The sequence below is a fragment of the Camellia sinensis genome, chromosome 3 (genome assembly GCF_055761805.1).
Source record: "Camellia sinensis isolate YWXY chromosome 3, ASM5576180v1, whole genome shotgun sequence".
Classification (NCBI taxonomy): Eukaryota; Viridiplantae; Streptophyta; class Magnoliopsida; order Ericales; family Theaceae; genus Camellia; species Camellia sinensis.
The window spans coordinates 184,470,722-184,484,559 of record NC_138963.1 but is presented as its reverse complement, the minus strand read 5'-3'; positions in this window follow the sequence as shown (position 1 = coordinate 184,484,559).

Genomic DNA, 13,838 nt, shown 5'->3' with positions numbered 1-13,838 from the left:
ACCGACCCTAAGACTTGGGTGATTTCTTTTGATTACCCTATGATGACAAAACAAAAAGGTGTTTCTCACAGAATCCTTAATAAGAAAACTTAGAATATGAGCCCTGTTTCCAACCCTAAATAGCCACAAATTACCTTTCCAAGGGAATATTCTGCCCTCACAGTTGCGTCCAGAATGGTTCATTTAACTAAGATCAACCTTCGCTGCACTTCCAGGGGCCTCACTGAAAAATTGTCCCAAAATCTAGGTCATAGCATACTTATTTAAAACTTCTGGGCCAAATTGTAAACTCGAGGAATATTCTGTTATGTGAAGGAATATTCTGTTAAGTCAAGGAATATTCTGTCCATATAAAAAATATTCCGTCAATGCTGACTGGGACGCTGATGTGGTGGTCTTGTTGACGTGGCACTGACTTGTCTTTACCTAAAAAAATGAATTTAAGGAATGCTTGGAAAAGGGTTTGAACCCCCAACCTGCCACCCAATACCCAACACCTTAACCACTCTGCCAAAGCTTTGCCTTGTGTTATATATTTGACCATTTCAAATCAGCAGGGAAAGAAGGTTTATTTTTGCGTTTTTTTCTTGTGTGTGGGACACTCTTCTACCCCATTGGCCAACCCATATATCATCAAATGCATACATAATCATCTCTCATTGTCAAAAAGAGGTTTTGTTTGCATCCATAAAGGAGTATCCCATGTAACCACTTTGAAAATTTACCTCTCCTATCACATTCTTGTCTCCTACCTTATCTCCCACCTTCTTTTTGACCTTAACTCTCCCTCATTGCCTATATGGAATGATTAAATTGTAAGAGAGAATGAGGACCATGAAATTAAAGAGAAAAGAGTGAGGAAAGGGTGAAAAAAGAGAGAAAAATTGAGTTTTTGAGCCAAAAACATTTATATCTTCCATATACATCCCATACCTTCCATATACATCCCATGCCTTCCATACAAATTGAAATTCCATCTTTCCTACACCCAAAATTCCTCTAAAAATTCTGAAATGGCTAAATTTCAGTAGTGATTGATCAAAAGAAAGAGTGAGTGTTGTAGAAAGTGAGAAAAAAATAAGAGAGTTAGCCACTTTTCCACCATACATACCCAAAGTTCTATTCTTGTTTCAAATTGAGAATTGAGAACACACTTCCTAAACTTGAGGGTGATCAAAAGGAAAGTGGAAAATCAAGAAGTTCAATCTTTCTTTGGACGGTGAATTTCTAGTTTTTCATTTTCTTATATTTTATATTTCATATTTATTTTCTTGTTTATTATTTCGTAGCGTTTTGTTATAATCCAAGTAGTTTGTGTTGGAACAATCTTCTATGTAAAATATATAAATTGAAATAAATCAAACAAATAAAATAAATTACGTACTGAATTTATTTTACCGAACCAAATAAATATTTAAAGATCAAGTTGAGTGTGTGACACTCTCTCCTTAAGATAGATTTGTCCCGCTACGGTGCTTACAGATAATAGACGTCTATCTCCCAAGATACAATGATCTTCACAAATTGTAGTAGCACTCTAAACAATTTGTCCGGCAAACAAAAACCTTTGTTCTTACTCTCTGAATTTTTTCTAAAATAATATGAAGATTATATCATGCAAGAGAGCAAAACTAGACAGAAAATGAAGAATTTTGGATCTCTCAAATGCTGGAAATGAATATGAATTTATAGGCAATAAGGTGACCTTTCAAACTGCCCGAACAGGTAGAAATTTAAAGTGAACAAGTGCTGGATTCAAACTGGACAGATAACTGAATCTGTCCAGAAACTGCTGAAACTGTCTGGACAGTTTTAAATTTGAATCTGTCCGAAATTTTATCTGTCCGGGTGCAACAGATTTAAGATCTGTTTGGACTGTTTAATCTGTTGTGGAATTGATCTGAAAGAGGCACCATTTTTTGGACACAAAATTTGAATTCAAATTTAATTTGAAATTCAAATAATTTCCGGTAATAATTTTTGGAAAAATTCAAATAAATTTTGTCTAAAAAATTAATTTTAGAACTGACCCGACCCACAACCCATACACACGCCCGGCACGACTTGGTCTAACGGCGGCGGCGGCGCACGCGCTTGTGTGGTGGTTTGAGCTAAGGTTCACTTTGTTCATAACTCCTCCCTTTTACAAACTTGGATTGGGGTGCCCCTTGGGGTCCAACCCAAGTTAGTACACCAAGAGCTTATATACTCACAAAAGCTCTCTTAAAGTTTTAATGTGGGACAATCCATTTCAAGAAAACCCACATTTACTTCTTTAATTGTCCATTCCACGAATCCGAAAAAGACATCAACTTCCCATTCACTCATAAATGGTTTTGATGAACCGTCTTCACTGTGTGACTTGCCATGTGGCAAGGAACACGTCACCTCTTCGAACCCACCCCAAAAGACGTTTGGAGCCCACTCAAAATTGGGCTCAAAGTTGGCTCAAAATAAACCTATAAAAATCAAATTTTCCAACAATCCCCCACATGAATGGAATTTGATGGAGAGAAAATGCAACAATATAATCTAATTACAGAGGGTACAGAATTTGGAAATACTCTACAAAGGATAGATAGCTTTTGGCTTGGAACCTTCCCTTGTGAGACACTATCGGATTTACTAGCTAACCAGTGAACATGATGTCTTGAATTGGTTAATCGTTTGTGTAAACCAAGACAATAGAACTCACACAGCATATTACCAGACACAGTTTAGTTCTCACTATTGTGTTCATTTTAGCCCTGAACAACCTGGTCTTTCATGAGTGCTCTAGAGAATTGTAATCCTTCACAAATCTCATAGAACCGGCCTAGTTCACACTCACATAGGTGATTCTTATGAAGAGTATCCTGCCCTACTCCACTAGGTTTACCTAGATATAACAATAATTAAAAGTATTACTTAACCTAAAATGCTGCAGACATCACTATTTCATTATAGAAATGGGCAGGAGTTTGAATCTTCAGTGATCCTTCTGAGTCATACACAACTCTGTTGTCCCTTTGAACCTAGATCTTGGGATCTCCAGTCAACTAGGTTGGGTTACTGTTGTGGTAACTCTTATTTAATAGGCTTAAGTCTCATTCCCCTCGATGAATTCTCAACTAGCTCTCTTACTAACCCTTTGATTAGTGGATCTGCTATGTTGTCTTTAGACGTCACATATTCAATGGAAATAATTCCATCAGAGAGTAGTTATCTCACGGTGTTATGTCGATGACAAATGTGTCATGACTTTCCGTTATACATATGACTCTGTGCTCTACCTATTGTTGATTGACTATCACAATGTATGCATATAGCAGGCACCAATTTTGGCCACATTGGAATATCTTCAAGGAAGTGGCAAAGTCATTATGTTTTTTTTCCAGCTTTATCTAAAGCTATGAATTCTGATTCCATAGTAGACCTAGCAATGCAAGTCTGTTTGGAAGATTTCTAAGATACAGCCGCATCACCAAAAGTAAAGACATACCCACTGGTGGACTTTGAGTTTCTAGTATCCAGTATCCAATTTGCATCATAGTATCCTTCAAGTACTGCTGAATATCTAGTATAATTAAGCTCAATGTTACGAGTAAATTTGAAGTATCTTAGAACCCTTATAATTGTTTTCCAGTGCTCTACTCCTGGATTACTTGTCTATCTACTTAATTTACTTACTGCATAAGCTATATCTGGGCGAGTGCAGTTCATCAAGTACATTAAGCTTCCAACAATTTGTGCATACTCTAATTGAGAAATACTTTCCTGTACATTCTTAGAAAGAAACAAATTAACATCCACAGGTGTTCTAGCAAGATGATCACCATCTTTGCTGAATTTGTCAAGTATTTTCTCAATGTAATGAGATTGTGACAAAGCATATCCTTCTGATGTTTTAGTAATTTTCATACCAAAAATTACATCAGCAATGCCCAAGTCCTTCATGTCAAAATGTTTATTCAACATTTTCTTGGTTGTTTTAATCATGTCATTATTACTACCTATGATGAACATATTATCCACATAAAGACATACAATGACATAACCTTTGTCTGTGTTTTTAATATAAACACATTTGTCTCACCTATTAATTTTAAATCCATTTGACATCATTGCATTGTCAAATTTCTCATGTCATTGTTTTGGTGCTTGTTTTAAACCATATAATGATTTAACCAATTTACACACTTTCTTTTCTTTTCCTAGAACAGAAAATCCTTTTAGTTGTTCCATGTAAATTTCTTCATCTAACTCACAATTTAAGAAAGCGGTTTTCACATCTATTTGATAAATTTCTAGATTGTATAGAGATGCAATGGCAATTAACATTCTAATGGATGTTATTCTAGTAATCGGTGAGAATGTGTCAAAGTAATCAAGACCTTCTTTTTGTCTAATACCTTTGACCACAAGTCTTGCCTTGTAGCTGTCAATTGATCTATCCGTTTTCATTTTTATTTTGAAAATCCACTTGTACCCAAGAGGTTTACAACCTGATAGCAAATCCACCAATTCCCAAGTGTGATTTTGTAGGATGGATTCAACTTCACTATTTACAGTTTCTTTCCACAAAGGAATTTCAGAACTGGACATAGCCTCTTTAAAAGTTAAAGGCTCATTTTCTAACAAAAATGTTAGAAAATCTGGACCAAAAGATTTTGAGGTTCTAGCACGTTTACTACGCCTAGGTTCCTCTTCATCAATTGGATCTATCCCTTGCTCTTGTTCTTGATCTTGTTCTTGATCCCGACTAGTAATAGCATCATAAGATCTTTTATTATTGCTAGTCTCTTGTCCTGTCTTATTTAGAAATACATGTTCAAAGAACGATGCATTTTGAGATCCAATAATAGTATTTACATGCATTTCAGAATGTTCTGATTTATAAATCAAAAATCGATATGCACTACTATTATTGGCATAACCAATGAAAATGTAGTCAACTATTTTAGGACTAGGAATAGCCACTTTAGCTAAACACCCCCCCACTTTTAAGTATTTGTAAGATGATACTCTCCCATGCCACAATTCATAAGGTGTTTGATTCACTTTCTTTCGGGGTACTTTATTTACAATATAATTAGCATAAAGTATTTGTTTCCCCCACAAGTTCTGAAGTAATCCAGAACTTATTAACATGGCATTCATCATTTTTTTTTAAGTCTTATTTTTCCTTTCAGCAATTCCATTTTGCTGAGGTGAGTAAGGAGCGGTGGTTTGATGAATTATTCCATGTTTTTACAAAACTCACTAAAAGATGATTCATATTCACCACCTCTATCACTTCTAAGTTTCTTAATTTTCTTACCAAGTTGATTTTCAACTTCATTCTTATATTGAATGAAAGTTTCCAAAACTTCATCATTGGTTCGAATTAAATAAACATAACTATATCTAGTATAGTCATCTATGAAAATGAAAAAATATTTTTTTCCACCTCTAGTTTGAATTGATTTAAAATCACAAATATCACTATGAATTAATTCAAGTGGTTTCGTACTTCTTTCAATTGAATGAACAATGAGTTTTGGATAATTTTACCTTAATGCAAATTTCACATTTATGATTTAAATCAATGTCAAATTTAGGTAAACATTTCATATTAATAATAGAGGGTACGACAGTCATTACATTCAGTTTGAAAAGGCTATTAGACATGCAACATTTTTCTACATACATCCCGTTTTTGGTAAGTACAAACTTGTCGCTTTAAAAAACTAGCCTAAACCCATTTTTACTCAACAAAGATCCGAAAATAAGATTCTTACGAATGGCCGGTACATGCATCACATTGTTAAGAATGAGTTCCTTTCCAGATGTCATCTTCAGAATAATCTTTCCTTGTCCATCAACTTTGGAAGTTGAGGAGTTACCTATAAAAAGTTGTTTACCGTTGTCCACTGTAGAATAAGATATGAACATCTTTTTGTCGGCACAGATGTGGTGAGTAGCACTAGTGTCCACCCACCATTCTTTAGGATTTTCGACAAGATTTGCCTTGGAAAAAACTTCAGAAAGATTTATGTCATCAACACCATTAGAAATATTGTCCACTTCGGACATATGGGCTTGAGCAGGCTTCTTGCCTATTCTTCTTTTATTTTTGTTTTTGCCTTTGCTACGACAATCTTTAGCCCGATGTCCCTTTTTGTCACAGATGTAACACTTTCCATTAAACTTATACTTTTTAGTTTCCCTTCCTTTCGAGCCTTGTGAGGCACTTTCTCCAAAAAACTTCCGTTTCTTGGCTTTTGAAGCATGTTTCACCACATTTGCCTTTGACTCCATTGGATGTTTTCCAACCCATTTCTCTGAATTGCGGTTGTCCTCTTCAATCCTCAAACGTGCAATCAATTCTTCCAAAGACATTTCTTTGCGCTTGTGTTTGAGGTAGTTCTTGTATTCTTTCCAGCCTTGTGGTAATTTATCAATTGAGGCTGCAACTTGGAAGGATTCACTGAGTGGCATACCTTTTGCGAGAATGTCATGCAGAATAAGTTGGGGATCTTAAACTTGTCTAATCACAGTCTTAGAATCAACCATTACAAAGTCCAGGAATTTGCCAATCACAAATTTCTTTGAGCTAGCATCTTCTGTTTTGTACTTTTTCTCCAAAGACTCCTAAAGTTCATTTGCTGTTTTGATAGGACTGTAGACGTTGTATAATGTGTTGTCAAGTCCGTTCAAGATGTAGTTCCGGCAAAGGAAATCAGCACGTTTCCAAGCATTGACCACGGCAACCACTTGTCGGTTAGTTTCATCCTCTTTCAGAATAGCAGCATCCTCGCGGAGAAAGCATGCCAGGTTTAGAGTTGTAAGATAGAACAACATTTGCTATTGTCATCTTTTAAAATCAGTTCTTGAGAACTTCTTCGGCTTCTCATTGTGATTAACTGGCACAGTCACAACAGGAGGAGGGGTAGGCGTAATTACAGCCACCATACCAGTACTTGTTTGAGTATTAGTTTGACTAGTTTTAGTAGCCATGAATTCTAAATTATAAAACAAAATTATAATTAGAATTTTATACTACACAGAAAATTTAAACCAAAACCACAGAATTAAATTCTGTAAAATAAAATAAACAAGAATTGTAACTTTTATTTAAAATAAAATAAAATTTTATTTAACCAAATTAATCCACATAGAAAATTAAATTTCTATAGCACTTCAATAATTAAAATACTGAAACATAATTTTAATTAATGAACACTCAGAAATAATTTCTGAAAATCAAAATTAATTTTCGACAAAATTCCACAAATAAATATTCTGAATTGTTAATGACATGGGTATATTACTACTAGTTGTCAAAGAAAATAGACAGTATATTACTACTATTTGTTTTCCAACCAGAATATTATTTTGTAAAATCACATAAAATAATTTTTGTAAGAAGAAGAAAGAAGAAAGGAAACAAAGGAAAAATTCTGTATAAACAGAATAATTCGAATCTGTCTTAAGATTGTTGGAACAATCTTCTGTGTAAAATAAATAAATTAAAATAAATCAAACAAATAAAGTAAATTACGTACCGAATTTATTTTACCGAACCGAATAAATATTTAAAGATCAAATCGAGTGTGTGACACTTTGTCCTTAACACAGATTCGCCCTGCTATGGTACTTACGGATAAAAGGCGTTTATCTCCCAAGATACAATGATCTTCAAAAATTGTAATAGCACTCCAAACAATTTGTACGGCGAACAAAAACCTGTGTTATTACTCTCTGAATTTTTTCTAAAATAATATGAAGATTATATCATGCAAGAGAGCAAAACTAGAAGGAAAATGAAGAATTTCGGATCTCCCAAATGCTGGAAATGAATTTGAATTTATAGGCAAAAAGGTGACCTTTCAAACTGCCCGAACAGGCAGAAATTTGAAGTGAATAGGTGCTGGATTCAAACTGGACAGATAATTGAATCTGTCTAGAAACTGCTGAAACTGTCTGGGCAGTTTTAAATTTGAATCTGTCTGAAATTTTATCTGTCTGGGTGCAATAGATTTAAGACCTATTTGGACTGTTTAATCTGTTGTGGAATTGATCGGAAAGAGGCACAATTTTTTGGACACAAAATTTGAATTCAAATTTAATTTGAAATACAAATAATTTCCTGCAAGAATTGTTAAAAAAATTCAAATAAATTTTGTCCAAAAAATTAATGTTAGAACCGACCCGACCCACACCAGCGCCCAGCACGAGTCGGTCGAACGGCGGAGAAATTACCATTTGGGAGTCTACCATTAATTATTTGAAAATTTTGAACTTGAGAAATTACCGTTTAGGAGTCTACCATTAATTTCAAATAATTTTGCATGATATTCATTCTGAAGATATGTCTCTTAGCGAGTCTTTCCAAGTCGTTGCTTTAGTGAAAAAGTTACCATCGGCTTGGAAAGATTTCAAAAATTATTTAAAACATAAATGCAAGGAGATGACTATGGATGAATTAATTGTAAAATTGAGAATTGAGAAAGATAACCGAAAGGCTGAAAAGAGGAATGGGAAAAATTCCATTGAGTCTAAGGCTAATGTGGTTGAATAAGTACACAAACCACATAACAAAAAGAGGAAGTTTACTGGAGATGGTCCTAAACAAGGTGACAATAATGGCGACAATAATGGAAACAAGAAGTTCAAAGGAAAATGCTATAACTATGGCAAGACTGGACATCGAGCTTCTGACTGCAGCCGCCCTAAGAAGGATCGCGGAAGTACAAGTAAGAAAACCACCAATCAAGCCAATGTGACAGAATTAGATTACATTTCTGACGGGGTAAATGACATCAATCTCTCTGTTGTGGTGTCTGAGGCTAATTTGGTTGGAAATTCCAAGGAATGGTGGGTTGACATTGGGGCAACTCGTCACATTTGTGTAGACAAGAAGATGTTCACTACCTACAATGAGGTTGCAAATAGTGAACAACTTTTCATGGAAAATTCTTCTACTTCTACTGTGGCTGGATAAGGAAAGGTGATCTTGAAGATGACATCAGGGAAGAAAGTGACCCTCATCAACATACTGTATGCACCAGACATCCGGAAGAATTTAGTTTCTTGTTCTTTGTTAAGTAAAAATGGTTTTAGGCTTGTTTTTTAGTCTAATAAATTTGTATTAACAAAGAGTGGTATGTATGTTTGTAAGGGATACATGAGTGATGGTCTCTTCAAATTGAATGTAATGACGGTTATTCCAAAAGTTGTTATTAATAAGAATAACACATCTTTTGTTTATATTCTTGAGTCGAATTTATGGCATGGTAGATTAGGACATGTGAATTTTGATGCTTTGCGTAGATTAATTGGTTTGGATTATATACCAAAGTTTGAAATTGATCTTAATCACAAATGTGAAATTTGTGTAGAAATGAAACTAACTAAGGCTCCATTTAAATCGGTTGAAAGAAAAACTGAACCTCTAGAATTAATTCATACCGATGTATGCGATCTTAAATTTATTTAAACTAGAGGAGGCAAAAAGTATTTCATAACATTTATCGATGATTGCACAATATATTGTTATGTATACTTACTTAGAAGTAAAGATGAAGTCTTAGAAATGTTTAAATCTATAAAACTGAAGTTGAAAATCAACTTGGTAAAACCATTAAAATGGTAAGAAGTGATAGGGTTGGTGAATATGATGCACCATTAAATAAATTTTGTGCACAACATGGCATTATTTACCAAACTACAGCACCCTATTCTTCACAGCAAAATGGAATTGCTGAAAGGAATAATAGAACCCTTAAAGAAATGATGAATATCATGTTACTAAGTTCAGGCTTGTCGTAGAACTTGTGGGGGAAAGCAATATAACTGCTAATTATGTTCTTAACAGAATACCCCACAAGAAAACCAACAGCACTCCTTATGAATTATGGAAAGGTCGACCACCTTCCTATAAATACTTAAAAGTGTGGAAGTGTTTGGCAAAGGTAGAAATTTTTGTTCCTAAAAAGACTAAGATAGGACCAAAAACAGTGGATTGTGTGTTTATTAGTTATGCTCAAAATAGTAGTGCATATCGGTTTCTGATATATAAATCAGAAATACCTTATATAAATGTGAATACTATTATAGAGTTAAGGAATGTTGTGTTTTTTGAACATATCTTTCCTTACAAAAAAGGACAGGAATTAAGTTCACAGAAAAGAACTTATGATTGTACACAAAGTCAACAGACTAATGACAATCAAACACAAGAGACTAGTAATGGTCTCGACCAACAAGATTTAATTGATGATGAACCAAGACGAAGTAAGAGAGCAAGAACATCAAAATCCTTTGGTCCAGATTTTCTGACATACCTGTTAGAAAATAAACCTCAAAGCTTTAAAGAAGCAATGACAGGTTATGAAGCATCTTTGTGGAAAGAGGCTGTTAATAATGAAATTAAATCCGTTATGCAAAATCATACTTAGGAATTGGTGGATCTTCCACCTGGTTCTAAACCTCTTGGATATAAGTGGATATTCAAGAGAAAAATGAAAGCAGATGATTCAATAGACAAGTATAAAGCAAGACTTATAGTAAAAGGTTACAGACAAAAGGAAGGTCTGGACTATTTTGACACATAATAACGTTCTGTGTACAATAAATAAATTGAAACTAAATCAAACAAATAAAATAAATAATGTACCGAAATTATTTTACCAAACTGAATGAATAATAAAAGATCAAGTCAAGTGTGTGACACTCTATCCTTAAGACAGATTCGCCCCGCTACGGTACTTATGGTTAAGTGGCGTCTATCTCCCAAGATACAATGATCTTCACAAATTTGTAGTAGCACTCCAAACAAATTTGTCCGGCGAACTAGAACCTTGTGTTCTATACTCTCTATAAAAATTCCTAAAAACTAATATGAAGTATATATGCAATTGTGCAAAAAAATAGGGCAGCAAAAAATGAATTTTGCAGTACCCAAAGACTGCTGGAAAATGCCTGTATTTATAGGCAAAATGTGGCTAATAGATCTGTCCAGAAAAATCCGAACAGGTGTGAAGTCTGCCAATAGATACAGATTTGAAACTCAACAGATATGGTAATTGTAACAGTTAATAAACTGCCCAAAATCGCTGGAAATTTATTCTGATCTAGTAGAATATTTTGAACTTGTTGACCCTATTCAAATATACCTGGACAGATTTAAATCTGTTTGAAATAACAGATTCTGTCCGAAATTCAACAGATTTGAAGAAAACTATTTTGGACAGTTTTGAATCTATCCGACAGTGTAAAAAACCTGTTTAACAGTTGGAAATTAGTGGAATTCAAAGGCATAATTTTTGGATACAAAATTTGAATTCAAATTTAATTTGAAATACAAATAATTCCTTGTAAGAATTTTTTAGAAAAACTCTTATAAATTTTGTCCAAAAAATTAATGCTAGAACCGACCCGACCTGACCCACACCCGTGCCCAACACGGCTCGACTGGACGGACGGACGGCGGCGCACGCGCGTGTGTGGTGGTTTTAGCCAAGGTTCTATTTGTCCATAACTCTTCCCTTCTACAAACTTGGGGTGCCCCTTGGGGCCCAACCCAAGTTAGTACACCAAGTGCTTATAAACATATATAAGCTCTCTTAAAGTTTCAATGTGGGACAGCCCATTTCAAAGAAACCCATATTTACTTCTTTAATTGTCCATCCCACGAACCCAAAAACGACGTCCACTTCCTATTCACTCATAAATGGTTTTGATGAACCGTTTTTACCGTGTGACTTACCATGTGGCAAGGAACATGTCATCTCTTTGGACCCACTCCAAAAGACGTTTGGGGCCCACTCAATTTTGGGTTCAAAGTTGACCCAAAATAAGCCTATATAAAACTAATTTGAAGAGACCATCACTCATGTATCCCTTACCAACATACATACCACTCTTTGTTAATACAAATTTTTCAGACTAAAAAACAAGCCTAAAACCATTTTTACTTAACAAATAACCAGAAACTAAATTCTTCTGGATGTCTGGTACATGCAGTACGTTGTTGAGGGTCAGTTCCTTCCCTGATGCCATCTTCAACATCACATTTCCTTGTCCAGCCACAGTAAAAGTAGAAGAATTTCTCATGAAAAGTTGTTCACCATTTGCAGCCTCATTGTAGGTAGTGAACATCTTCTTGGCCGCACAAATGTGACAAGTTGCCCCATATTAACCCACCATTCCTTATCATTGGAAGTAATCAAAATATGATCAAATCAACTAAGAAATACTGAATAGAAGATTTGATATAGAAGATATGGGGGTCGCAGATGTCATATTAGGAATAAAAATTATTAAAACATCTGATGGGTATGCATTATCTCAATCTCATTGTATTGAGAAAATTCTTGATAAATTTATCAAGGATGATATGAATGTACCTAGAACACTTGTAGACATCAATCTTTATTTATCAAAAAATAAAGGTGATGCAGTGTCTCAGTTAAAATACTCCCAAATCATTGGAAGCTTAATGTACCTAATGAATTATACTCGTCCTAACATAGCTTATGCAGTCAGTAAATTGAGTAAATACACTAGTAATCCCGGAGAAGACCATTGAAAAATGATCATTCGGGTTCTTAGATATCTAAGATTTACCCGTGATCATGGTTTAAACTTTACTCGATATCCAGCAGTACTCGAAGATTATTGTGATGCCAATTGGATATCGAATACTAAAGATTCAAAATCCACTAGTGGATATGTCTTTATTCTGGGAGGCGCTGTTGTTTCTTGGAAATCCACGAAACAACATGCATCGCACGATCCACAATGGAATCTGAGTTTATTGCTTTAGACAAAGCAGGAGAAGAAGCAGAATGGTTTCGTCACTTTTTAGAAGACATTCCAATGTGGCCAAAACCTGTGCCAGCTATTTGCATTCATTGTAATAGTCAATCTGCAATAGGCAAGGCACAAAATCATATGTATAATGGTAAGTCACAACATATTTGTCGTCAACATAATACCGTAAGGTAATTGCTTTTAAATGGAATAGTCTTAATAGGTTATATAAAATCTAAAAAGAATATTGCGGATCTGTTAACAAAAGGTTTGACAAAAGAGCAAGTGTATAGTTTATCGAAGGGAATGAGATTAAAGCCTATGACATAAGAGTCATCATAATTGTAATCCTACTTATATGACTGGAGATCCCAAGAACTAAGTTCAAAGAGACAACTAAGTTATGTGTGGCTCGACAGAAATCATCAAGGGATTAAAAATATCTACCCATTCCTATGGTGAGAGTGATATCTGCAACATATGTTGTATGCAGGGGTTTAAGGATAAGTTTTGCTAATATAAAAATATGAAATTATTATTATTTTTTTTTTTTTGGAAGAGTCGAAAGTGTAATTTATTGATACAAAATGTTATTGACCTCAAATAATTTTTAAAATTTATACTAAACCTTTTATATGGTGTGGAATCCACACAAATCTACATGTGTGTGATCTCACAATCATATGTAAGATTTATTAAAAATTTTGATAAATTATTTGAGCCCCTAGTCTAATTTTTTATTTTATGTGCTTTTTATAAATGATAATAGAACTGTCCCTTTCAATTGTCAAAAGTGTAAAGAGTTTATTATAATCACGTGTATATAGACTTAGCCTTCGTTTAGGAAGAAAGGTTAGGTTGATTTGGGGCTATTTTAGTTATAAAAAAAAAAAGTAGATTTTTTAATATAATAAGATAAAATATCACATCTAATTCATAATTATTACATTCTTTCTCTCATAAAAAGTTAAAAAAGTCAAAAAAAATTTCCTAAACGAGACTTTTTAACTCCAGGTTAAAATAGTCAAAAAGTTAAAAAGCCAAAAAATCAACCTATTTTC